Below are 25,717 nucleotides of genomic sequence, written 5' to 3'. Positions count from 1 at the left end.
AAGTCTTCAAGTTATTATTAACCTATTCGAGTTCTAAGCGTATTCCTATGATCAATTTTATTATTAAAACTCTACTGATTCTAGCTAGCCCATAGGTTAGCAACTGCCCAACCACTAGAATTGATAGAACCAGACAAGTACTCACCCACCCATAATTGAATGCCTTTCTTAACTTTTGCTTTAGAATATAGATACGCACACACTCCTCTTTAAACTTTAACTTTTAAAACAATCCATTGAAAAACAATTATTGGTTACAGATATCATAACTCAAAATTTCCATTCAATCCTTGTTTCTCACAAAACAGTATACTCTGGACTCTCTGTTTTGAGACCAGCAGGTCAACGAGATCTAGTAACAGATTACAATAATTTTCTCGCCACCAAACATATATATAAATATCTTCCACGACATACGCATGGGTGTCCTAAGCACCGTGAGCTCGTGCATCGCCTAGTCAGAACCCTCCAGGATCCTCCTTAGGTGTCATGGCACTTCACTCAGGGACCGCTTTGTTGGCCCTCGCCCATCTTACTAGAAGCACACCATTTTACACCATATCCACGTTGGTCAAGACCTTGTCAGGTTTTTGCCGTGTGAGTCGTCCTTTGAACACTCCCCGCTAGTTGTTGCAACCAAACTTCCCTTAGAAAACACATATACCAAATGCTCCCTCCAGCATTCTGGCGTAAGACAGTCCTTTAAGAAAATAAGGTTTCTATGCAAGTTTTAAGTTTTGATTTTCTTTTGAATACAATGAGTATATCTTAATTCTGTATCTCAAGACTTCTAGATCACAGGTCTGGACTTCCAAGCAGAATTCCTCAAATTCTGAATTCTTGATCCTCAGATCAAAATCAAAGGTCTTAATTTAATTTTAGATTCGGTGGGTGATTTGAGTGTAGATTACTAAACTGGTCACATCGTCTTTTCTTGAAACTGATGAAGGAGTTACGTCTTGGTCATAGTTTGATTCAGGGTTTGAGTCTGGAAAGGTTCTCCCATAACTATCTTTCTCGAAGGGTAATATTTCAATTACTACTTTACTGAATTTCATTCATACATGAGTATTTTGCTTAACTCAATTCAAAACTAGTCATGAATTCCTATGAGGAATAATTAATCGTTTACCTAAAATTTCAACTTCGATAGATCTTTTGAATTTTCTCATTACCATCCTAGAGAATATGAAACAGTAGAATTTTCCTTCACAGAGTATTTACTTATTCATTTACTAATATTCATGGGATTTAAACAATGATTGAAGATAACTCTTATTTTGATATAAAAAATTTATGTATGCATCTATTTATGCATAAAATCCAACTTCTATCGAATTAACACTTTTATATAAAAGAAAATCCTTTTATGCATAAAAATCCATTTTGATGACAGTAACACTTTTATAATAAAAATTCTTTTATACATATATTTATGCATAAAAATCAATAATGATGAAAGTAACACTTATAAATTGAAATCAATAATGATGAAAGTAACACTTTTATAATTTAAAAAAAATTCTTTTATGTATCATTTTATGCATAAAAATCAATATTGATGAAAATAACACTTTTATAGTAAAAATTTATTTTCTGCATAAAAATCAATAATGAAAGTAATACTTTTATTAAAAAAATTATTTTATGCATCATTTTATGCATAAAAATCAATATTGATGAAAGTAACACTTTTATAATGAAAATTTCTTTTATGCATCATTTTATGCATAAAAAATCAATATTGATGAAAGTAACACTTTTACAATAAAAAATTCTTTTATGCATCTATTTATGCATAAAAATCAATATTGAAGAAAGTAACACTTTTATAATAAAAATTCTTTTATGCATCTATTTATGTATAAAAATCAATATTGATGAAAACAACACTTTTATAATAAAAAAATTATCCAATGTGCATCTTTCTATGCATAGAATTTAAATCTAATGAATATCACTCTTTTATAATTAAAAAATAATCAATATGCATCTTTCAATGCATAGAATTTAAATCTAATGAAAATCACTCTTTTATAATAAAAAAATAACTAATATGCATCTTTCTATGCATAGAATTTAAATCTAATAGAAATAACACTTTTGTAATAAAAATATACCTCCTATGCATTTTCCTATGCATAGAATGAAAATAACACTTTTAGAATACACAAACGATGGGAATTACTCTTTTTGAATAATAAAAGGTAATACGTATTTCACAAAATTTAAGAAAATTTTGCCATAAGCTCCTTTGTATGGCTGACCATTTTTTAAATTTTCCTATTCTTAATTTACTTAAAAACTATCCCCGATTTGTTTAAAGCATTCTAAACTAATCAAATTCCACTTTTAAAAGAGAAACAATATGAAAAGTTTAATTCAAACAATTTGATTACTTAACTAGGATAAAGAAGGGCTGAATTTAAGAATGAGAGAAGGGGAAAGCCTTTCCAGTAAGATATAGCATCAGATTATCATTTTAAATATAATAAAAATTAGAAAACCATTAAAAAAATTTAAGAAAAAGTAGGATTTCTGACTTACATCAACTTTTGGGAGCTTTCCTTTGGCTTGATGGTTTGAGGGTTCTACTCTTGTTTGCAACAAAAGTGGCCACCAATTCTTTAGAAGAGGGAATGGTCAAAAACTAATGAATTATTAAGAAATTCACAGTTTTTGGCTCTGGGGAGGAGTAAAATAACAGGGCATAAAACATTATTAAGCTTCAACAAAGGGGGAGGCTTCTATTTAAAGGAAAAAGTGAGCTTCTAACAAAGCAAACTGATTCTAGAATTTTCCAGATCAGTTTGGTCAATTTTTGACCATCTTTGGGTCAGTTTAGCTTACTTTTTGGAACTAGACTTGAATTAGGAGAGAGGAGAGATGAAATATCTCAATTTTTGGGAATTTAAAACTGCACCACACACATATGAAATAGGCACCTCCTTCATGAGGGGGAATCCCCACATCTGGGGTGTCAAAATTTTATTGTTTTAGTATTTCCTTTAGTCCTTAGTCCACTCTTCATCTTATGTGAGTATTTACTCATTTTTTGGGGGGATTCTATTTATTTCTTCTATTTATCTCCTCCACACATTTGGATGAATCTAATTAGCCCCTCAAAACCTTAATTTAAAATTTTTTAAAAATTTGAACCCCTAGGATAAGGCTGTTTGAACACATTATAATTGATTTCTAATGCAACTTCTGAAAATCTTTTTGAACTTCCATTTCGGGGGAATTTATTTTCATAAGAAGAGATATTTTTCCATACATCTGCTGCTCCATGTCATCAAGCATTTGTTTGGACATCTTGACCCTAATAAATGGGTCGGATTAAGTTAATGGAGTTAAGTAGTCTTGTCCATACAAAGCTTTGAAAGGGCTCATCCCAATGCTTCTATGATAAGAAGCATTGTAGGCGAACTCGACTAGGTGTGCAGATAGCTTAGCCACTTCTAGGGTTCCCTGCCCCACAGCATGACCGAAGTATATCTTCAATTACTTGTGCTTCACCCTTTCACTTTGACCATCGGTCTCAGGGTGGTAAGCTGTGCTGAGATCCAAGAAAGTTCCTACTACTTCAAAAAATGCAGTCCAAAATCTTGACGTGAATTTGGGATCTCGATCACTTACTATTCTTCTGGGTGGGCCATGCAATCTAAAGATTTCTTTGAGGAACACTCTGGCCACATCCACTGTAGTGTAGGCTTTTTTTACTGGAATTAGATGGAAAACTTTGGTTAGTCTATCAGCTACCACGAAGATGGAGTTGTAATCTGATTGCACTGAACGTAATTCAGTAATAAAATCCATACTGATACATTCCCACTTCATCTGGGGGGATGTCTAATGGATGTAACTTCTGAGGCATTTTTACTCTTTCGGCCTTGACTTTCTGATAGGTCAGACATTGACGTACATAGCTTCCCCCCCTGACTAATCTTCTCAAGAAGAATACCCCGTCTCAATGGTCTGCCAGGTGTCAAAGCACTTTTGATAAGCTAAAGACCACCTTGGTAACCAATCCCGTCCTGAAGTTGCCAAATTTCTCTCTACCCTTTGAGGTAGTAAAACTGATACCAGTGGTTCTGCCCTGGGAGGTGCGCTCATGCAGGAAGGTCATGTAGTGGGCTATGAATCCCGAAAACTCAGAACACATGAGAGAAGTTATGTTGTCCATGAACTGGAGCTACTTTCAGTAGTCTATGCTTTGAAGTTGTGGAGACATTACCTATTGGGTCAAAGATTCACTTTGATGATAGATCATTAGAGCTTAAAGTGGATCGTCACTCAGAAGGATCTCAATATGCACCAAAGAAGATGGATGCAGACCCTGCAGGAATTTGATTTTGAAATCAAGCACCGTCGAGGCAAAGAAAATGTGGTAGCAGATGCCCTTAGCAGAAAAGCCTCCTTGCTTGCAATCACAGTGGTGTCAAATCCATTGATTAATGAAGCAAGAGAGAAGATCATGCAGGATAGATTCTTTGGCAGCCCTATTGCTACCCTACTTATGCAGGAAAGCAAAACTCCTCAGGATTTAAACTGAGTTCAAGGGTGCAGCCTCCTGGATGAAGGAATTATGTATTATAAAGCAGGCTATGCATTCCCACTGGATGGAATTTTTGAATTATGACATCTGTAACCAATAACTATTTGTTGTTAATGGATTATTTTATATGTTAAAGTTTTAAAGAGGAGTGTGTGCGTATCTGTATTCGGAAGCAAAAGTTAAGAAAGGCATTCAAATATGGGTGGGTGCGTAATTGTCTGGTTCTACCGATTCCAGTGGTTGGGTGGTGGCTAACCCATGGGCCGGATGGGGTTGGAATCAGTGGAGTTTTAATAATTAAATTGAAGTAATAGGAATACACTTAAAATTCAAGTAGTTGAATAAAAACTTGAGGAATTTCTCAAATGAGTAGATCAATGGCTGTGATTGACTTTGGTTAGGAAAAAAGCGTTGATTTCCTCAAATGATTAGATCAATGGCTGTGCTTGATTTCGGTTAGAAAAAAGCGTTGATTTCTTCAAACTAAGTCAGTGATAGTTTTCCTTCTATCTGGTTTAATCGGGTGAAGGATAGTTTAGTCTCTTGACCCCGTTAGAAAACTCGTTAAAAAAATAAAAAAGGTGGAATCATCCTCGTTTTTTGAGCAAGGAAAATTTTCTCGGTTTCAGTTTCAGAATGACCACCAGATTAGTCTCGTGTCCGGACATTCGAGGGCGAGGCCCTGAGTGGGAAACCTTGCCCTTTGCGCAAGAGGAAGCTACTTCCGCTGGCTAGCAACCGGGAATCCGCCGGTGCGCAGAGGGGGTAGAGGGGTCTCACAAAATCTAACCTACAAGATATTTTTGCTCACTTGGGGGAGGCAAGGGCTGAGAAGAAGAGCACTGAGACCATGTCGGCCGGATGCCATCAACAATATTCGGCAAACTCTATTATCTACCCAAGATGAATTGTTAGCCCTACCTAAATGTACAAATGAAGTTGATGAAGCACACATAAAGTTGGAAGCTACCATCGCTTCCTCAAAAGCTACACTTCAGCTTCTAGGTGTTCCGGTTGAAAAAGCCACCAGTCCTGACTTGCTAGACAAGGTCATTACATTGGAGGTATGCGTGCAAGCTTTGTGTTTCACCTAAAGTATTATATTTTGATTTTCTTATCTCTTTAGACCTAATTGGTGTGTTGCTTGTCATGTCTTCATGTAGATTGACCATGCAAAACAGAACCGGACTATCCGACCCCTTGAAGGCCAATGCATGCTCGTAATAAATAAAAGAGATATCGACTCACCTACTAAACGGAAATAATGTTTCCATTGTGCCACCCCTACCGCAAGAAAATATTCAGACTGCTACCTCTCTGTTATTATTACAGTTGGATAATACATGTGTTGGGTGTGGGTTTTTACTTAAAGCAGAGGACTTCATGTGGCGATAGTGGTTTTGCCATGCAAACACCCTTATCATCTATTGTGCTTTGCAACAACTTGCCTGATGGATGGTTGTTGTAGGGATTCTAATTGCCTACAACCCATCCCATCATCAACAAAGTCCATGGTTGTGAGTGCTTATGATCATGGAATACTTGCCTGCATAGGTAAATTCCTTGTTTGCAGTATATTGACTCTTTTGTTAGATTTTTTAGCAGCACTAGAATACTACTACTTAGCAATGAAACACTATTTTACTGCTGCTTCTATTAGCACTATCATATAGCTATCTAGCAGTATGATAGTGATAGTTAGCCTAGATTTCTAGTTAGTGCTTGAAGAGTGCTAGTCATCAGTATGGTAGTCCTAGTAAGCACTATGTTCTTTATAGTTATCAATGACATAGGGTTAGTTAGCAATGACATAGTGCTAGTTAGCACTGACATAGTGCTAGTTAGCAATGACACAGTGCTAGCTAGCAATGAGTGCTTGTTGCTAACAATATCACAATGATAGTTAGCAACATGAAAGTGGTAGTTAATAGAATGGTAGTCCTAGTTAGCAAACAATGTGAATAGTAGTATATAGTAGCACCATGAAAGTGCTAGTTAGCAGAGTGATAGTACTAGTTATTAAACAGTTTTAGTTAGTAAACTATTTGTGCTATTTTGCAACACAATACTTCTAGTTTAGCAATGGATAATGATAGTGCTATAGTTAGTAGTATCATAGTGCTTTTTATATCAATGAGTGCTTGATAACAATATCACAATGATTGTTATCAGCATGAAAGTGCTAGTTAGCAGAATGGTAGTCCTTGTTAGCAAAGAAAGTGCTAGTTCGTAGTATGATAGTCCTCGTTGTCAAAAATTGTTAGTTAATAGTATATTAGCTCTTTATATTAATGATGTGGTGTACTCTTTTTCTATGCTTTTTCTATGCACGAAAGTCTATTGTAGAAAAGTCAGGGTCCTCACGCAAAACAGCTCCTATAGTTGATTGTGTGCAGATGAAGGAGGAGGAGGGCACCATCAAGGCCAAAGATGATGACAAGATACACATGGGCCCAGAGGATGTGCAGATGAAGGAAATACATTCCTTCGAGGCTATGGAAGAAGAGCCTAATCTTGAAAAGGATCCTATGCAGTTTGATGATGCTGTGAATGCAGAGGGAAAGGTCATTGTAGGTGAGATCATTGCTGAAGCCACTAATGACTTAAATAATATGGCAAGCAACCCTGATGAGGACATTACATTGGACAAGATGTTTTGTATGCATTATAGAAAATGTAAGGCTACTAATGTTACTAAGGTGGCTAGAAAGCGTAAGAGTTGATAAGTAGAACTGTTGTACTCATGCTGCGTAATGTGGCCAATGCAATGAAAAACCTTATTTTTCAATGTTTAATTGTGTGGTGGTTTTGATCATGGGCTCTGTACTGTTTTCAGTCTGTTTACTTTTGCTTGATAACAATAGTGCTTCAATCATGTGATGATGAAGTTGTCTTATTCCGTGAGCACGCTTGTGCTGATGTATATTAACCTTATTTAATAGATGTGTTGTGTTTTTTGTAGATGAGTCCTTGGCCTTGTCCTTGTTTGTGAAAGGACCATGGAAATTGAGGCCAAAGAAACTTTGTAAGGGGTCATGGCACTCCCTTATGATTGAGGAAAGGGCTATTTAGAAACTAAACACAGTTTGGCGCAGCAGTGAGATTCCATTACTATTTCCCCCCTCCAATTGGCCCTCTTATATGCTGCCTACACCTTCAGTAAGAAGAATCTCCCAAGGGCACTGGACTAAGTGCATTGTGCACTTATCTTGGATATGAATGGGGTACTTGTGCATAAGGTCATTTGTGGCACATAATTTTTTCCACATTGGCACATTGGCACATTGCATATTTGCAAGTCAGGGATTGGACTCAATGGAGTCTAGATTTTGGCACCACATTTCTTGTGCGAAAGGATGCTAAACTATTTATGTAGTGGGCTTGTAGATGGTTTCAGGTTTTCATATGGAGTTCTCAACATCGTGTGAACCTTTTGCGATGTTTCAAGATCTGCCTCCCAAACTTGGTCAAAAATATTAATGGTTTTTTGGGGCAGAATGATTGTCAAAGGACCAACTTTCACTTTGATGGCATTGTTTTGGTGGAAGTATAGAAATTTCAGCCCAAAAAACACATTTCTGATGGATGGCAGTTACTATAAAGTAGCATGTAACAAAAAGGGTGTCTATATTGTATTGCCCAAGTTTGAAAACATGTCGTTGTTGGAGCATGAAAGTTTTTTATTACAGCATGTGGGTCCTTTGCTTATGGAATGGCTACGTTCACCCAATCATCACATGAAGTTGTAATTGGCAATGTGTTTAATTCCTAGAAGGACGGCGAGAGTTCCGTTGTATGTTAGAGATTGTTTGCTAAATAGACAAGTTGGAAACCTTCTCATATGGCCATGGATATCTTGGCCTGATATTGATGTAATACTTTCAAATACCTTATAATACAATCATGGGGCCATGTTTTGTCGTTATCATCCATTGGTTTGTGCTAGTTATTAGCATTAATTATTAATAGTGCTAATTAATGCTTAATAGTTATTTGTATTAATGGTTAATAGTGCAAATTACCATTGTTGACATTGCTAGTTAATAGTGTGAACACTACTAATAACGGTGATACCAGTTAACAATTAATAGTTCTTAACAGCTAATAGACCATATTCCCCTGTTTGAGAGTGATCAGCTATCAAAGTGCTCCACGACACACCATCCTACTCCTGCCTTACATCAAATATTTCTTGGGTATCTTCCATACTTGCATAGCTCCCATAACCGTAATCGCGAAACACGTTTCAGTCCCTTTTTTGACATGAAACATTTCAGCCCTTCAAGGCTTCCGGTTCTGCTGCATGCCTACAACACACATACAAAGGAGGCATCATCCAGACAAGAGGCCTCTAATTGTACAACACACATACAAAGGAGGCATCATCCAGACAAGAGGCCTCTAATTGTACAACACACATTGCTAGTTAATTGTGTGAAATGGTTAGCAATCGTTAGAAGTTCATTGTGTGAAATGGTTAGCAATCGTTATTAGACAAAAAACAATAATGCTATCAGTACAAGAAAAATAAGCAAAATGTATGCACATCTAAGGTGAGCCCATTCTTAAAATTCATATGGCATATTGTTGTAGATTGCCTCGTACACGTCCAAACCAATGGTGTACATTCTAGGCTTTCCTACAATGGGCTCCATAGGTATCTTAATACAATGCACAAGACGCTAGAGTACCATGACCTCTAGAGCATTTTTTCTTGGAATCCTATAGCTATAGCTATAGCTACTGGTCTGTTCATAGTAGTGTCCCTTAACAAAGTAAGACCCCTTTCCAATTTCATTTCCCCATGCATCAACATGATTCACTTCTACCATTTCTTTTTCTGCAATGCACTTGAGAACATAGAAGTCCACACCTTCAACATTACCAAACTTAGCATTCACTGTGCAAAGTTGTCTTCAATGCACAGAGCGTCACTCAGCACACCATGGTGACCTTCGTAGATAGCTTCATCATAGGCATCTTCCTCCTCAGATGGGCTGTCACAAGGTTCTAAGATATGAAAATCCCAAGATGTAGCATGTGCTTTATTAGCACATCTTTTCCAAAGTCCTTGCATGCACGCATGACAAAAGCAAGACAATGTTCTACTTGTAAGTCCAGTTGTATCACATGCGTTATGACCACGAATAGCATGTAACAAGCATGTATTGGGAATACTAGAACAGCTCCATTAATTCTTTATATCCACATCTTTTACCTTCACCTCCCAGAACACTCGTGCTACATCTCTTTGCTTAGATGGGTAGCAAGATTTAGCTCCATGAGATAAGTTGGCATTCAAGAAGGACACCACATCTGCTGCACACTTTAAAATTATTCCGTCTATCTTTAACTGTTCATGTGGCAATTCCCTCTTTACAATAGCACCAGCTACATCATGTTCTCCCTTGCCATGCCCACTGCCAAATAAGTTCCAAGTCATCTCCATACCCATCATTGAAGCATACCTTGCAACAAAGTAAAAGGGTCTAGCAGCCTTGAATTGGGAAGCAGCCCCATCTGACCAAACCCAATGCCACTTTGGTGTGAGCCCCCGATCCTTCAACCAATTGGCATCATGTAGGCTGAAATAATGTTGCACAAAAAGTGTGTCATGCACCTTGTCATCTCAAATGAAGAAGTGAATTGTTTTCAATACATCCCTCTCCTTTCGGTAGTAAGTGATGTGAACAAATATTGTCACTTGGGTGGAATGCCAATGCATAGACTGCATCTCATTTTGCATCTTAAAAGAGTAATTTTTAGCAAAATCCACAACTGACACTACATCATCAGGGAATCTCTTAATGCACTCCTTAAATTGTGAGGCTTGCCAGTGACACACATAGTTGTGTTTGATGAAGAACTATAGTGGACTCTTTAATAATTTGGCAAATTCATTGCATTTCACCTTTGTGTATATAAGATCTTTTCTTTTTTTCTTACTCCCTTGCTTGTTATCTAACTCCACATTTTAAATACCTTCACAGAAATGACATGTTCTTGATCAGCCACCATCTCTGCCAGACAACATGGTATTTTCTTTACACCACAGCTACTGCATTTGTCTATGAGACACTTTCGATGGTGAAAGATTGCTTCAGCTTGTTTTGGGCATAGGATGTACTCCCAAAGTGTTGTGCCACTTTTGGATGTGTAATTAGATGCAATGCATGCACTACCCGGGTCTAAAGTACTACAAACATTGCACTTGCACTTGCATTGCCATGAAGATTTATGGAGAGAGCGCATTTGGTTGAAGGAATCCTTCAAATAGCACATCTGCACCACATGTTGATAGATACAACAACACATATTCCAATCCTTCAATTTTCTTACAAAAAAGGGCTTCAAAGACTCAAAAGATCGAAGTTGAATTTTGCATTACATATGTTGTGCCTTGAATTGTTGAAATAACTCCACCTGCATAAAACCAAACAAGAAAATCATTAACAACTTCATAGTAATGTTAATAGTGACTAATTAGATAGTGCTAGTTATTAGCATGTGTTAGCAGTGATTGTTTCTACTACAACCCACATTGTTGCTTACTCGTATACTAGTTAGCAGTACTAGTTACCAGTGTATGTTAACAATTTTAATTAACAATGCTATTGGGCAATTGTTAGCAATGGTATTAGTAGTGCTAATAGATAGCAATATTATTAGCACAGTGCCAATACTATTATCATAGTGATAGTAGTTACTAGTGCTAAGTAATACTACTAGTAGTTAGCAGTGTCCTATCCTAGAAGTGGTGTGTGTTAGCAGTGTTTACCAACAGTGCTAGTAAGCAGTTTCTATTAATAGTGCTAGTTAACAGTTATGTTAGCAATGCTATTAGTAGTGCTAATAGCTAGCAATACTATTAGCACATTGCCAATACTATTAGCATAGAACTAATAGTTACTAGTGCTAAGTAATACTCCTAGTAGTTTTAGTAGTGCTAGTTAGCAGTGTGTCCTAGAAGTGGTGTGTGTTAGCCATGTTTGCCAACATTGCTAATTAGCAATCTCTTAGCAGTGCTACTTTCTAGAAATGTGTGTTAGAAATTATAGTTAGAAATATTAACTTGCAAGCCAATGCTTGGTAATAGTATAATAGTGCTAGTTATAAGTAAATAATAGTGCTAGTTATAAGTAAATAATAGTGCTAGTTATCAGTAAATAATAGTGCTAGTTATAAGTAGATAATAGTGCTAGTTATCAACATGATAGTGTTAGGTTATGCTAGTTAAGACTAGCACAATGGTACAAGCATTGCTATATGTAGTATAATAGTGCTAGCTATAAGTAAATAATAGTGCTAGTTATCAACATGATAGTGTTAGGTTATGATAGTGTTAGGTTATGATAGTTAAGACTAGCACAATGGTACAAGCATTGCTATATAGTGCAAAATAATAGTGTTAGCTAATATTTTAACAATGCTACATAAGTTAGCAATACAAGAGTGGTAGTTCTCAATATAACATAGCTAGCTAGTGCTAGTTATTAGTATAGTAATGTTAGCTAGCTCTAGACCATTAGTAGATATTGCTTCTTAACAACAAAACTGTGCTAGGCACTAGTGTGCACAATGGTACCAATGGTACTTGTAGCACTACAATCACTTTGCTAAATCAAACTAGTAGATGAGAAACACCTTACCAATGTTATTGTGCAGTGCTATGAAGCATATAAAATTTGAAGTAACTAGCATGACTAGCAACATACCAATGCTGCATGTGTAACTAATCAGCAAAAAATTATTAATGACAAGCATGACCAACAATATCCCAATGCTATTTTTAATGCCAATAGTGTGGGTTGCAGCATTCAAGTGCAGACAATACTACAGTTTGAGTCAATACCTATGTCTCGTCCATAAAAAGGCAAGGAAGTTACAATTAAAGCAAGAGTTACATGTGGAAAAGAAAAGCATGTCCATCAATGAATATGCCTTACAAATCAAGGGCATTGTTGAATCCCTTGGGTCTATCAATGTATGAGTGGAGGATGATGATTTGGTGAGTGTCTGGCTAAATGGGCTTGGCAAAGAGTACAAGCTATTCAAGACCTTCATTGCAGTTAGGGAGAATATTCCCAACTTTTGGGACTTAATATCTATGTTGATCATAGAGGAAAAGGCTTTAGGTGAGGATTCTTCTTCACAAAGCAAGAACACATCGGAATAGGCCTTCTACTCTAATTCAGGTAGAGACAAAGGTAGAGGCTGTGGTTGAGGCCAAGGTGGTGGGCCGACAAGGAAATCAAAATTTTGGACAACAACAATCCAATGATTCACAACAGCGATCATACACATGTGGAAGAGGCTAGTCTAGAGGTAGGGGGAGCCAAAGAGGCCGAGGTGGTTGGCAAATAAATCAAAATGAAAATAGCATAGAGTGCTATTATTATGGCAAACCAGGACACATGGCAAAGGACTGCTACAAAAAGAAAAATGGCATTAAAAGTGGGAAGTTGCAGCAAGTCAACTATGCATCATCTAGGTGATGAGGACAGAAGTGAGTAGCTATTTGTGATGCAACACATGCTTAGTTCCATAACAGAGTCTCACTTGAAAGTGTTTGGGTGTATTGCATATGTACATGTTCCTGATGAAGTGAGAACAAAGCTGGATCCAAAGGCAAAGAAATGCATCTTCATTGGTTATGCTATGGAGCAAAAAAGTTATAGATGCTATAACCCTACCACTCGTGAGATGCGAGTAAGCAGAGATGTTGTCTTTGATGAGATGAGTAGCTGGTATGCACCAGTAGTAGTGAAGGCAACAGAAGATGCAGGTGTAAGAAGTGCTGATGTTGCACCACATGTAGAGCACCAATCACATGTGTTGAGTGAACCTAGGGGGTCCTCGAGCAATGGATCCAATGTTAGCCCATGGTCAATCACGTTGAGAAATGATGCTGATACACGTATCACGAAAAGGGAAGGAAAAGTTAGATCAACCTTTTGTGCTTGATCTGTCAACAGGTCACTCATATGTGGATGGTGACTCTAGTGGCTCTGAGCAAAGCCTTGCATAGTGATTTGCAAGAAGAAGTGTACATGATGCAGCCACCAGGTTATGAGAGTAATGCACATCCAAATTTTGTGTGCAGGTTACACAAAGCCTTGTATGGCTTGAAGGCACCCAAAACATGGTCAAACAAGAGTTAAGGACACTGCCTCCTAGCAAGAGGGGGATAGAGAAAAATTGCCTTATCTAAAAACTGGCAAATGAGGGGGTGTGGAGAGGGGTGGCTGTACACTAGACTGGGAGAGAGACGGCGGTGTATCTTGTTACCATTGGATTTTAGATATCCAATGTAGATTTTTCACTATATGTGAAAAAGACAGATAGAGGGATCATGCTATTAGTCATCTATGTGGATGACTTGATTATCACTGGTGTGATAGGGATGGAGACATACATGATGTCAAGATGCTTTTGAAGCAGAAGTTTGAGATGAAGGATTTAGGTGAGCTACAATATTTCTTAGGCATAGAGGTGATGAGATCACCTCATGGCATTTTGCTATTATAGAGGCAGTATGGCTTGGACATGTTGTCCAAGTATGGTATGATAGGCTATAAGCCTATTTCAATGCCATTGGAGCAGAACACAAAGCTTTTCGCAGATACAAGTGAGCTTTTGGAGGACCCCACTACATACAAGTTCATAGTGGGTAGTTTGATCTACATGACCATTACAAGGCCAGACTTGAGCTATGACGTTAGACTTGTGAGTTAGTTTATGCAAACCCCTAGGAAGCCACACTTGGATGCAGCTAGACGGATCCTCAGGTACATAAAGTCCACAATTGATTATGGACTTTTCTATGAGGCTGTATGGATATATAGTTGCATGGGTACACAGATGTTGATTGGGATGGTAGTATTGCAAATAGGAGATCTACCAGTTGTTTTATGTTCTCATTCGGGAGTGATGCTGTGAGTTGGACTAGTAAGAAGCAGCCAACAGTTGCCTTGTCGAGTACAGAGATAGAGTACAGGGGTGCTGCTATGGAAGCTTGTGAGGTAGCTTGGTTTCAGAAGCTACTTGGTGACATGGGGGAGAGCCCGTGGATAGGGCAGTTGTCATATATTGTGACAACATGAGCAGCATATAGTTGGCAAGTAACCCAGTATATCATGCTAAAATGAAGCACATTGAGGTGCATTATCACTTTGTGAGGGAGATGGTTCTAGCAGGATATGTAGATCTGCTCTATGTCAGCACAGAGGATTAGGTGGCTGACATCTTCACAAAGGCATTGGACATAGAAGAGCTCCACATGTTTAGGAGCTTACTTGGAGTGCAGTGTGTGGAGTTGAGCTCGAGGGGGAGTGTTGAGATATGGAGCTCAACTAGTGCTATGGCGGACATTGATGACCCGCCTAGGTGATAGCTTCCGCATCTACACCACTGGCATGGTTGGTGAGTTATGAGTGATATGCGGCCAGTGGGATGTTGTGTGACATCCGTTTTGGATTACTAGAGATTGGCAAAGTTATAGCGCTAGTTCATTTAGTTAGGTTCACGTCACGGACCAACCCTTGTATGTTGTAGTAGTTGAGTACAAACCTATATAGTGTGTACTCTTATCTTTATGTTATGTTGGTTGAGTAGAGAAAAAGAAGATAGAAGAAAATTCAGCTATCCATCTCTGTCTTGTGTCTTGCTCTCTCTTGTGTGTGTGTGTTTGCTTGCTAGGGTTTGAAGCTCCCCCCTCTCCCCCACATTCTCTTTACCATGTTATTCGTACTAAATCCATTATAGGACCCATATAATGCTAAGCAGCACACAAACACACATGCACACAAAAAAACGCACAAACACACTCACATGCACGTGCACATACACAAATATGCACACTTACATGCACACACTTACTCAACCTCGCACATACACATATATGCATATGAATTTACATCTATATACATGCATACACACACTAACATACACAAATACATGTTCACACTATACATAGATGCACATGCGCACACACATTTGCACGTGTACATGCACACACTCTCACACACATATGCATGTGCACGTTGTCGTGAAGTGTGCGGTATAGCCAGGAAAGTACGAAACTTCTAGCTGTGAGAGTGAATGTCGAATCCAACAAGGAAACTCACGCACAAAATTTCCCAAGGAGTATTGAACATCACTATTTCCAATGACAATTACATGTGTCAACTTGCCTCAATACATCCTTGAATTCATCCTGATGATTGCACAAAATTGCATACCAAGTGTTTATTCCTTTGCTCACTGACTTCTTTCTCGTAATCCTTTGAACCATTCACATGTAGGCATAACAAGGCCTTCAAATTTTCCCAATATACATGTGACCAGTTACATCCTTTACATCCAGTGCCATCAAAACCATTATATCATGATGCTCTTTTTCACCTGAAAACCTGCCTTAATATTCTAACATCTCACAAGCAAAAGATAGCATTTGGCATAGCTTTAACATACTCGTAATTTCCAAAATTCATTTGAGTAGAAAGTAAGGCGAATTACCCTCGACTTCAATGCATTTTTCACAAATTTCCGAGCTCCAAATTCTTTAGCTTTTTCCCAAAGTCCTTCTATTCATTTCCAAATTCTTTTTGATGTATGGAATATACGATTCTCTCAAATCGTATAGAGTGAGAGTAGTTTTAAAGAAAATAATAAAAAAAAACACTTAACTGATGATTTACATGCGTGTATCTCTTCATTTGTTCCACCAATCACAAACTGCTCGCCGTCGACTGTTCGATGAAGATCATCAAAAAAAAACAAAGAGTATCTCCCTTAATAATACTCAAGATTCCCTCCAATTCTAACACCTACAAGACACAAACAGTGTGTATATTCATGAAATTAAAAACACTGGTAGATTTGGACGTTGTTCCTCTCTCTGCAGAATTTTTCCTCACACTGAACTCGCCGCCGTCTGCCTCCGGTTCTTTTCTCTTTTTCCCGCGGAGAACTCGGCGCCCCCCCACCACCTTTTGCAGCTTAATAGTCGGCTTTCCATTTTAAAAAACTGCGCATTAATGCTTGTGTTTCTTCTAGAGTTTATTACACGTAAGCTGCCAGCCAAATGTCTCATATTCATTTCTTTCATTACCAATATAGAGAAGCAAGTATGCATGTAAGCGGTTGCATCATCCATTAAAGCACCCCATGATTTGGCACCATATCTTCCCTCTTAGCTACTGCTCTGCATGATATACAGGCATTATTTTCTAGACCACATTGGAGACTCTCACTTCCAAAAGAATGTCCACATAGAAGTATGGTTGCATCATGGTGCTCACCCTCTTGTAAAGCTCTAGCGAAGGCCTCATCATTTTCATAAAAGGGATCCATCAACCGCCTCTTACTCCTCCTCCTCTTGTTCATCTTTATCCTCCGGGTGGCTTGCAAGCGAGAGACCAAGCTTAAGTGGTGGTTGCACTGAAGCCAACTTAGAGACACATCCACTTCCTCATCCTTCTTATTAACATACTCATAGTCAAAGCTGCCACTGCCAGCTCTGGAGACCAACAAGCTGAGAGAAGCTCTTTTTAATGGCTTGACAGACTTGGATGAGTTCTCACATCACTGGCTCCCACTGAATTTCTTTTAACTCATCTGGCATCAAACCTTTGCATTTCCATACATGTTAAGAAGGATGTTCCCTACTACAAGGTCCATCATATGCATGAAACTCCATAATTCACACCACATTCATGTACAAAAACTCCTAGATCTTGCACTGCCTCAACTCATCTTATTGAACCTCATTTACAATATGAACATATGTACATGGCATCATATAATGACTCGTCATGGCACTTAACTCATGCATCTGGATTTGTATTTGATGGCCTCACATGCACGGTTTCACATCATAGACGTGCCATGGCACGACATACACCCCCTCTAAACCTACACATCCTCTGGTATGTGCCAAATCATCATCAAGGTCCACATATAGCTAGATGTCGTCTTCATCTTCTGCAGTTCCAGGAAGATCATCCTCTTCCTCTTCAACCATATCCATACTACCACTGTCAAGCCTCTCATCCTGAATCTCTTGTGAATCAAAAGGATCACTATCATGCCTTCTTTTAAATATCTTGATTCTTTTGCCAGCCACAAGATTCTTTACTTCTGTTCCATCAAGCTCACACAGAGTATACGTAGCATTTCCATGCACATGCTTGACAATGTAAGGGCCAAACCATCTTTTTGCAAATTTTCTTTGAACAGTGAATTGGTTGTCAAGGCTACTATCATACATTAGAACCCAATCACCTTCTTCAATAGGTTTTGGCCGGAGTCTGTGTCTACTATCAAATCTTTCTTTATTTTTCAACCTTGCATCTTTCAAGCGAGCTTTAGCAAGCTCTATATCTCCAGGCCTTCTCTCCAACTGTCTTATTCGCAATGCAAGGAGGTCATCTCTGCTCAATCCTTCGACCCAGGGCAATACATTCCAAGTTAGAACTACTTCTTCAACTGGCATCACTGGCTTCTGACCATACATCAATTCTGCAGGCATGTATCCTGTCACAGTTGTACGGTCAGCCCACAAGGCATATGGTAGCAGCTTTGGCCACTCTCGCATTCTTTCTCTGCATGCCTTAGCCAAAGCTTTAATGATTGGAGGATGTCCTCGCTCACTTTTCCCATTGCCCTCAGGATTGTAAGCACATGTTAGGGACAGTTTGATACCAATTCTAGAGAAGAATTCCCTTGCTTCTTCAACATCTAGCTCACCCCTATCAACTGTTATCTTCCCAACACAACCATACCGGCAGATCACATCTTCCAAGAGAAATTTGCATACTGTTTCCGTACTCTTTGTTCTAAGAGCACGCCCTTCTACCTGATTTGTCAAATCTTCTCTTGCAAGTGCAATATACCGCATCTGCCAAATTCCCAAAGGCATTGTAGCTAGATCCACTACCCATTTGTAGTGCATGGTAGGTGGGTAAGTTGGTTGCAAGCCATCACGATGCCGCACATTTGAGTACATTTGGCATACTATGCATGTTTCCACATATTGGGAAATATCCTTGTACATTCCTTTCCACCAATATTTTTCCTTTATTTTGGTAAAGGTGGCCCACACACTTCTATGTCCAGCCCAGAGACTCTCATGGAATTCTTTCACAAGCTTTCCTTTTGTCTCTTTATCACATATGAATCTCTGTGGCATAGCATTCCTCTGCTTAGGATGCTTCCAGAGATACCCATCCTTTAGGAAATAACCATATGCTTTTCTGCGGATCCTCTTAAATTCTGAGTCAGACCAATTTTCTTGCCTTGTCAGAGTACTCAAATATTGACCAATAAGCAACCAATCTCCTTCATATATTTCCTCAATAAAAGACTCAAGTGCATTTGATAGGCAAATATGATCCCCTTTTGCATATGCTGTAGTATAGAACTTTGTACCCACATCATCAATGTCACTAATCATCTCTTTCTCATCTTCATACCTAGCTCTTGATAGCATATCTGCAACTGGATTATCTTTTCCCGCAATATGCTCAAACTCAGGATTTAGTGACTTGATATAAGCAATCCACCTAAGCATTGCAATATCTGGAGTGGTACAACTTGCTATCATCCCAAGAAGTGGCAAGCAATCAGTTTCCACAAGTACAGATGCCCCAATAAGATATTCTTTTTCACATTTTAGAGCAGTGACTATCCCCCATAATTCTCTCTTGATCTGTGGATACTTTCGTTGCCGAAAGCTTAATACTTTTGCTCCAAATCTAATTACATACCTATGATCATCCTCATCATCTTGCCCTACTGCCCATCCTATCCCAGTAGGACTAGTATCAACTGTAACAATCACAGGCCTGCCACACTCATAATCAGCCTTTCTCAAAATGGGTGATGATTGGAGCAAATATTTCAGCTTCCGCATAGCTTTAATATGTACTGCACTCCACAAAAATTTTTGATTTTTCCTCAAAAGTTGATAAAGAGGATCTGCTACATGTGCATAATGTGGGATCTAAATAACATAAAAGACGCATGCTCCAAGAAATCTCCTCAGCTCTGTAACATTAATGCATGTTTCCTTCATTCTTTGTATTGCATCTATCTTGGCTGGACAAGGACGGCGTCCACTAGTACTACAAAGATGTCCCACTATTAGCACTTCACCAACCCCAAACACTGATTTCAGCCCAGATAAAGTAAGATTCACTTCTTCAAGCCTGGATAGAATCATGTCACAATCCTTTATATGATTTGCCACAAACTTGCGGCACCCTTTTGAATCCAAATCCTCATCTTTGTCTTTCTCATCACAGCCCTTTATTGGCACATCATCCAAAAATGGCATAGTTTTTTGTGGTATGAAGTCTCGTAAGACTTTATTCATTCCATTCATCATATGTGCCACTGAGTTGGTGGCTCCCTGTGGTAAGGTACACATCCTTACTAATCCCAAAGGAGTTCTCATTGTGGTCAAGTCCCTGCTTTGTATATCCAGCTGGAACTGATCATATCCCGAATACAGATCACCCATAGAGTATATAGCTTTCCCTGCAAATGCTTCTGCAAACTCATCCACAATTGGACCTGCTCCCACATTCCTGATTGTGACTTTGTTTACAGGTTTCATGTCTTGAATAAAGCGCAATGTCCCATTTTTCTTTGGTACAGTAAACCATCTGTTGGAATATGGGGCACATGAAGGCTCCAAGATTCCCATCCTGATCTTTTCCTTTAGTAATTCCATCAACTTTGGCAAGAGAGCCTTTGGTACTGGAATTGGCCGCAGGTTCCAGGGCACATGTGGAACAGTAAAGATCACCATTGGTGCTGTTACACTTGGATCAACACAGCCTATCTCATGCGGCTGAAAAGCAAAGGCTTTCCCATGTTTTACAAGCATCTCCTCAAAGCATTCCCTTTCAACTGGCAACAGAAAATCCTTCTCACCAATCTTCAGCTCTTTTAGAGTTTCTTGAGTAAATTTATGCCCAATTTTCTTCGGATCTCTAAGATTTGGTTGCATAGAAGCTTCATCTATCTTCTCCTTGCTTCCTGGTGGCAAGGGCAAGGCAACTGGTTTCACCTTCTTTGCAACCGTTTTGTACTTTGTATCAACACGAGCATCCATCTCACAATTCATGTTTTTACATTCCACCCCCTCAAATTCCTGGATTATATCATACATCTCCACAGATGACACCTTTATCATTTCATTTCCACCCTGTAAGCATGCTCTTCCCATATCAAAAAGCACATCCATAGTATCTACAAATGACACCTCATCAAGCACCCCTGAAATAAACTCATTCTTCTCCAAAAGACCACACTGCTCAAAACTTTTTTGTTCATTTTGTATATGTTTTTGCATGCCACGTTTCAAATCCTTGCTTTTTACAAAAACCAGTGACCCATAGCTGGAGAATCCTTGAAAATTCGCTGAAAAGCTATTTACATTGATTGAGTCCTGCGAGAACTCATTCCCCCTTGTACCATTGGAATCCCGCTTTACAATGGCACCTGGCCAAAATCCCTCATCTCCCTGTAATTCATAAACTCTTTGTTTATCTTTGGGAGTGACTGTGCCCGAAGAGACTCACGATTCCTTTCATGGTTAATGCAAACTGTCAAAAACTGAACAGCTTTTTTGCCATCTTTACTCCTTATTCTTGCATATGCTGATCCATCATCCAAAACTTTTGTTTCCATCCTTACAGCTGTAATGTAGGGTTGCCCAAGGATAAGGGGATACGATGACATCTCCTGAACAAAGAAATTCTGATCATCCTTCACATCCCCTATAGTTACCCTTACATTTGGACATGCTGCATAAAGCTCTCCAGATGAGTTATTAGCTGCTTTAATCATCCACCCATGATCCACATCCATTGGCCACTTACATTTGTTGTAGAGATTTTTAGCCATAAGATTTATTTCAGACCCATGATCAATTAGAGCGACATATGGCTCTTCCAAATCACCTATCTTGACAAGGGTTTCAGTGGTTGCTCTTGCCCAATGGCTCCTGGAGTAATGACTCTTTGTAAGAGCTTCTTTTTCATCATCCTCTTCCACAAAGCGCACTTGTCGTGCCCCATCAGCAGAGTGATTACATTCCACCACATTTTCTCTCTCTTCCTTTTTCTGTACCTGTACTCCATGAGTCTTGGAAGTGCTTGCCTCCCCTTGTGATGGAATAGATTCAATTATAGAGTGCCTTTTTCTTCGTATAATATCAATTATCTCATCATGAAATTCTTTCTTTGCAATCCCCAAGACTTCCCCTAGTGTGAATTCCACCCTGCTGTTTAGAATCCTCTCTTCAAGCACCTTTTTGAGATCTGTTACAACTTCAATATCAGATTGAAGCTTGTAGAGTGGACTTTTTCCTTTACCCTTCTCTTTCATTTTTGCTGGCACTTCTTCCATTGAAACATCCTATGGAGGTCTGCTATGCTGTGGAGGCATATGTGATGGCCCAGGATCCTTCTTTTCACTTCCACGTGTAACTCTTTTTGATGGCCCTCCTTCCTCATTTTCCCTTTTACGCTTCTCCTCTACCTGTGCCTCATTATTTTGGCATTTGGCAATATAGGCATGAATGGATAAAGAATCCACAGGCTCCTCCCAGCCAGTCTCAAGACATATACAATCACCTGCCTCATGCAAAGCTTGCTTTGACACTTTCTTTGACGCAATTAATTCCATTGTTGATGGCCAAAAATCCTCATTCTCATAATCCTCATCATTCTCAAATCCCTGCTTTAATTGACCAACCTTTAATCCATAGGTTGCTGCCTCAACCATAGAAATGGCTTGACTAGCAGCCATATCCTCTACCAGCTTTTTCATCCCTCCTTTCCCAAAGTTTGTACTCAATGGAAGACCAGTCTCTGTAAGATGGATTTTCCCATCTTTGAAAAACACAAGTTGATTTTTAAGAGCTTCTTTATAGCTAGCACAATCTTTCTTTGCATGCTCTGGGTCATCACACCATATGCATCTATATGTAAACCCTTCTTTGCTTTGAGGCCTTTGCATAGAAGCCTGCCCCAATGGTAAACCTTTTTCTTCAATCCTGGACATCTTCAATTTTAAGTCACGCATACCCTTGATAAGCTCATCCATTGGCCCATCTACCTTGGGAATTGTAGCAGCTGGTTTGGGTAGATTCTCAAGGGTAACAGCAGCTATGGGGGGTGCAGAGCCCATCACCATTTTATCCCTCCTCCGCTGCCGCTTTGCTAACATAGTGACTGCATTCTCAACATCATTCCAATCACTCTTTAATCCCTGCTCTGTATCCTTATCCTCAAGGAGGATTTCCAATTTCTCCTGGAGATCTTTCCCAGCTGCTTGTAAGAAGAGCTCTGTTTTTTCTCTGTCCAAAGTTGCACGCTCTATCCTTGACAACTGGGCATAACGCTTCTCAAACTCTCTTAGCAATTCTGTGGCAGAAATTCCCATCTTAGATTTTGTGACCCATTCCAAGAAAGTTCGTTTAGTCACTCGCTCAGAATCCTCCATAAAATATTCATCCTTTAAAGCAAGCTTGAACTCTTCCCAATTTCTGCCACCCTGTGCTGTCTGCAATCCTCTTATGCGCTCTCTTATTTCAGGAACACATACCAGCTCAAAACTTCGAACCATATCCTCCTCAGTCACCCTGTTTAGCTCCATCTCCTTTATATAATTGCGCAGGTACTTTGTAATGTCCTTCCCATCAAATTGATCCACCTTTTTCACAATTGATTGTAATGCTTTGGTCGTGGAAATTTGTCCCCTCTCAGCAGCTTGTTGCTGTTGCATGTACATGGTAAACATTTGAAACATCTGCATAACTCCGGGGTCAAAATGAACCCCCTGACCCTCAGAATTCTCAGCCATAGCTTCCCTGTATATTTCACCACACTCTCACCCCAGCAGTTTCACGTCGGGTTCACCAAAAGATGTCGTGAAGTGTGCGGTATAGCCAGGAAAGTACGAAACTTCTAGCTGTGAGAGTGAATGTCGAATCCAACAAGGAAACTCACGCACAAAATTTCCCAAGGAGTATTGAACATCACTATTTCCAATGACAATTACATGTGTCAACTTGCCTCAATACATCCTTGAATTCATCCTGATGATTGCACAAAATTGCATACCAAGTGTTTATTCCTTTGCTCACTGACTTCTTTCTCGTAATCCTTTGAACCATTCACATGTAGGCATAACAAGGCCTTCAAATTTTCCCAATATACATGTGACCAGTTACATCCTTTACATCCACAGTGCCATCAAAACCATTATATCATGATGCTCTTTTTCACCTGAAAACCTGCCTTAATATTCTAACATCTCACAAGCAAAAGATAGCATTTGGCATAGCTTTAACATACTCGTAATTTCCAAAATTCATTTGAGTAGAAAGTAAGGCGAATTACCCTCAACTTCAATGCATTTTTCACAAATCTCCGAGCTCCAAATTCTTTAGCTTTTTCCCAAAGTCCTTCTATTCATTTCCAAATTCTTTTTGATGTATGGAATATACGATTCTCTCAAATCGTATAGAGTGAGAGTAGTTTTAAAGAAAATAATTAAAAAAAACACTTAACTGATGATTTACATGCGTGTATCTCTTCATTTGTTTCACCAATCACAAACTGCTCGCCGTCGGCTGTTCGATGAAGATCATCAAAAAAAAACAAAGAGTATCTCCCTTAATAATACTCAAGATTCCCTCCAATTCTAACACCTACAAGACACAAACAGTGTGTATATTCATGAAATTAAAAACACTGGTAGATTTGGACGCTGTTCCTCTCTCTGCAGAATTTTTCCTCACACTGAACTCGTCGCCGCCTGCCTCCGGTTCTTTTCTCTTTTTCCCGCGGAGAACTCGGCGCCCCCCCCACCACCTTTTGCAGCTTAATAGTCGGCTTTCCATTTTAAAAAACTGCGCATTAATGCTTGTGTTTCTTCTAGAGTTTATTACACGTAAGCTGCCAGCCAAATGTCTCATATTCATTTCTTTCATTACCAATATAGAGAAGCAAGTATGCATGTAAGCGGTTGCTTCATCCATTAAAGCACCCCATGATTTGGCACCATATCTTCCCTCTTAGCTACTGCTCTGCATGATATACAGGCATTATTTTCTAGAACACGTTGGAGGCTCTCACTTCCAAAAGAATGTCCACATAGAAGTATGGTTGCATCATGGTGCTCACCCTCTTGTAAAGCTCTAGCGAAGGCCTCATCATTTTCATAAAAGGGATCCATCAACCGCCTCTTACTCCTCCTCCTCTTGTTCATCTTTATCCTCCGGGTGGCTTGCAAGCGAGAGACCAAGCTTAAGTGGTGGTTGCACTGAAGCCAACTTAGAGACACATCCACTTCCTCATCCTTCTTATTAACATACTCATAGTCAAAGCTGCCACTGCCAGCTCTGGAGACCAACAAGCTGAGAGAAGCTCTTTTTAATGGCTCGACAGACTTGGATGAGTTCTCACATCACTGGCTCCCACTGAATTTCTTTTAACTCATCTGGCATCAAACCTTTGCATTTCCATACATGTTAAGAAGGATGTTCCCTACTACAAGGTCCATCATATGCATGAAACTCCATAATTCACACCACATTCATGTACAAAAACTCCTAGATCTTGCACTGCCTCAACTCATCTTATTGAACCTCATTTACAATATGAACATATGTACATGGCATCATATAATGACTCGTCATGGCACTTAACTCATGCATCTGGATTTGTATTTGATGGCCTCACATGCACGGTTTCACATCATAGACGTGCCATGGCACGACAACGTGCACAGACAGCGACACAAAAATGCACACACATATACACATATATAAATAAATACACATACTTAGTATAATAAAATATATACACAGATACACACGTACACACGCACATATACTATATATATATATATATGTATGTATGTATGTATGTATGTATGTATATATACATATATACATACATACATACATGCATGCATGCATGTATGTATGTATATATATATATATATACATACATGCATGCATGCATGCATGTATGTATGTATGTACACACACATACACATATATATATATACTGTATGTGTGTGTGTATGTATGTATGTATGTATGTATGCATACATGTAAATATATAAATAAATAAATTA

This window comes from Cibotium barometz, chromosome 17, assembly GCF_041138505.1.
Source record: "Cibotium barometz isolate CiBa-2024 chromosome 17, ASM4113850v1, whole genome shotgun sequence".
Taxonomy (NCBI): domain Eukaryota; kingdom Viridiplantae; phylum Streptophyta; class Polypodiopsida; order Cyatheales; family Cibotiaceae; genus Cibotium; species Cibotium barometz.
Note: the sequence above shows the minus strand (reverse complement) of the source record.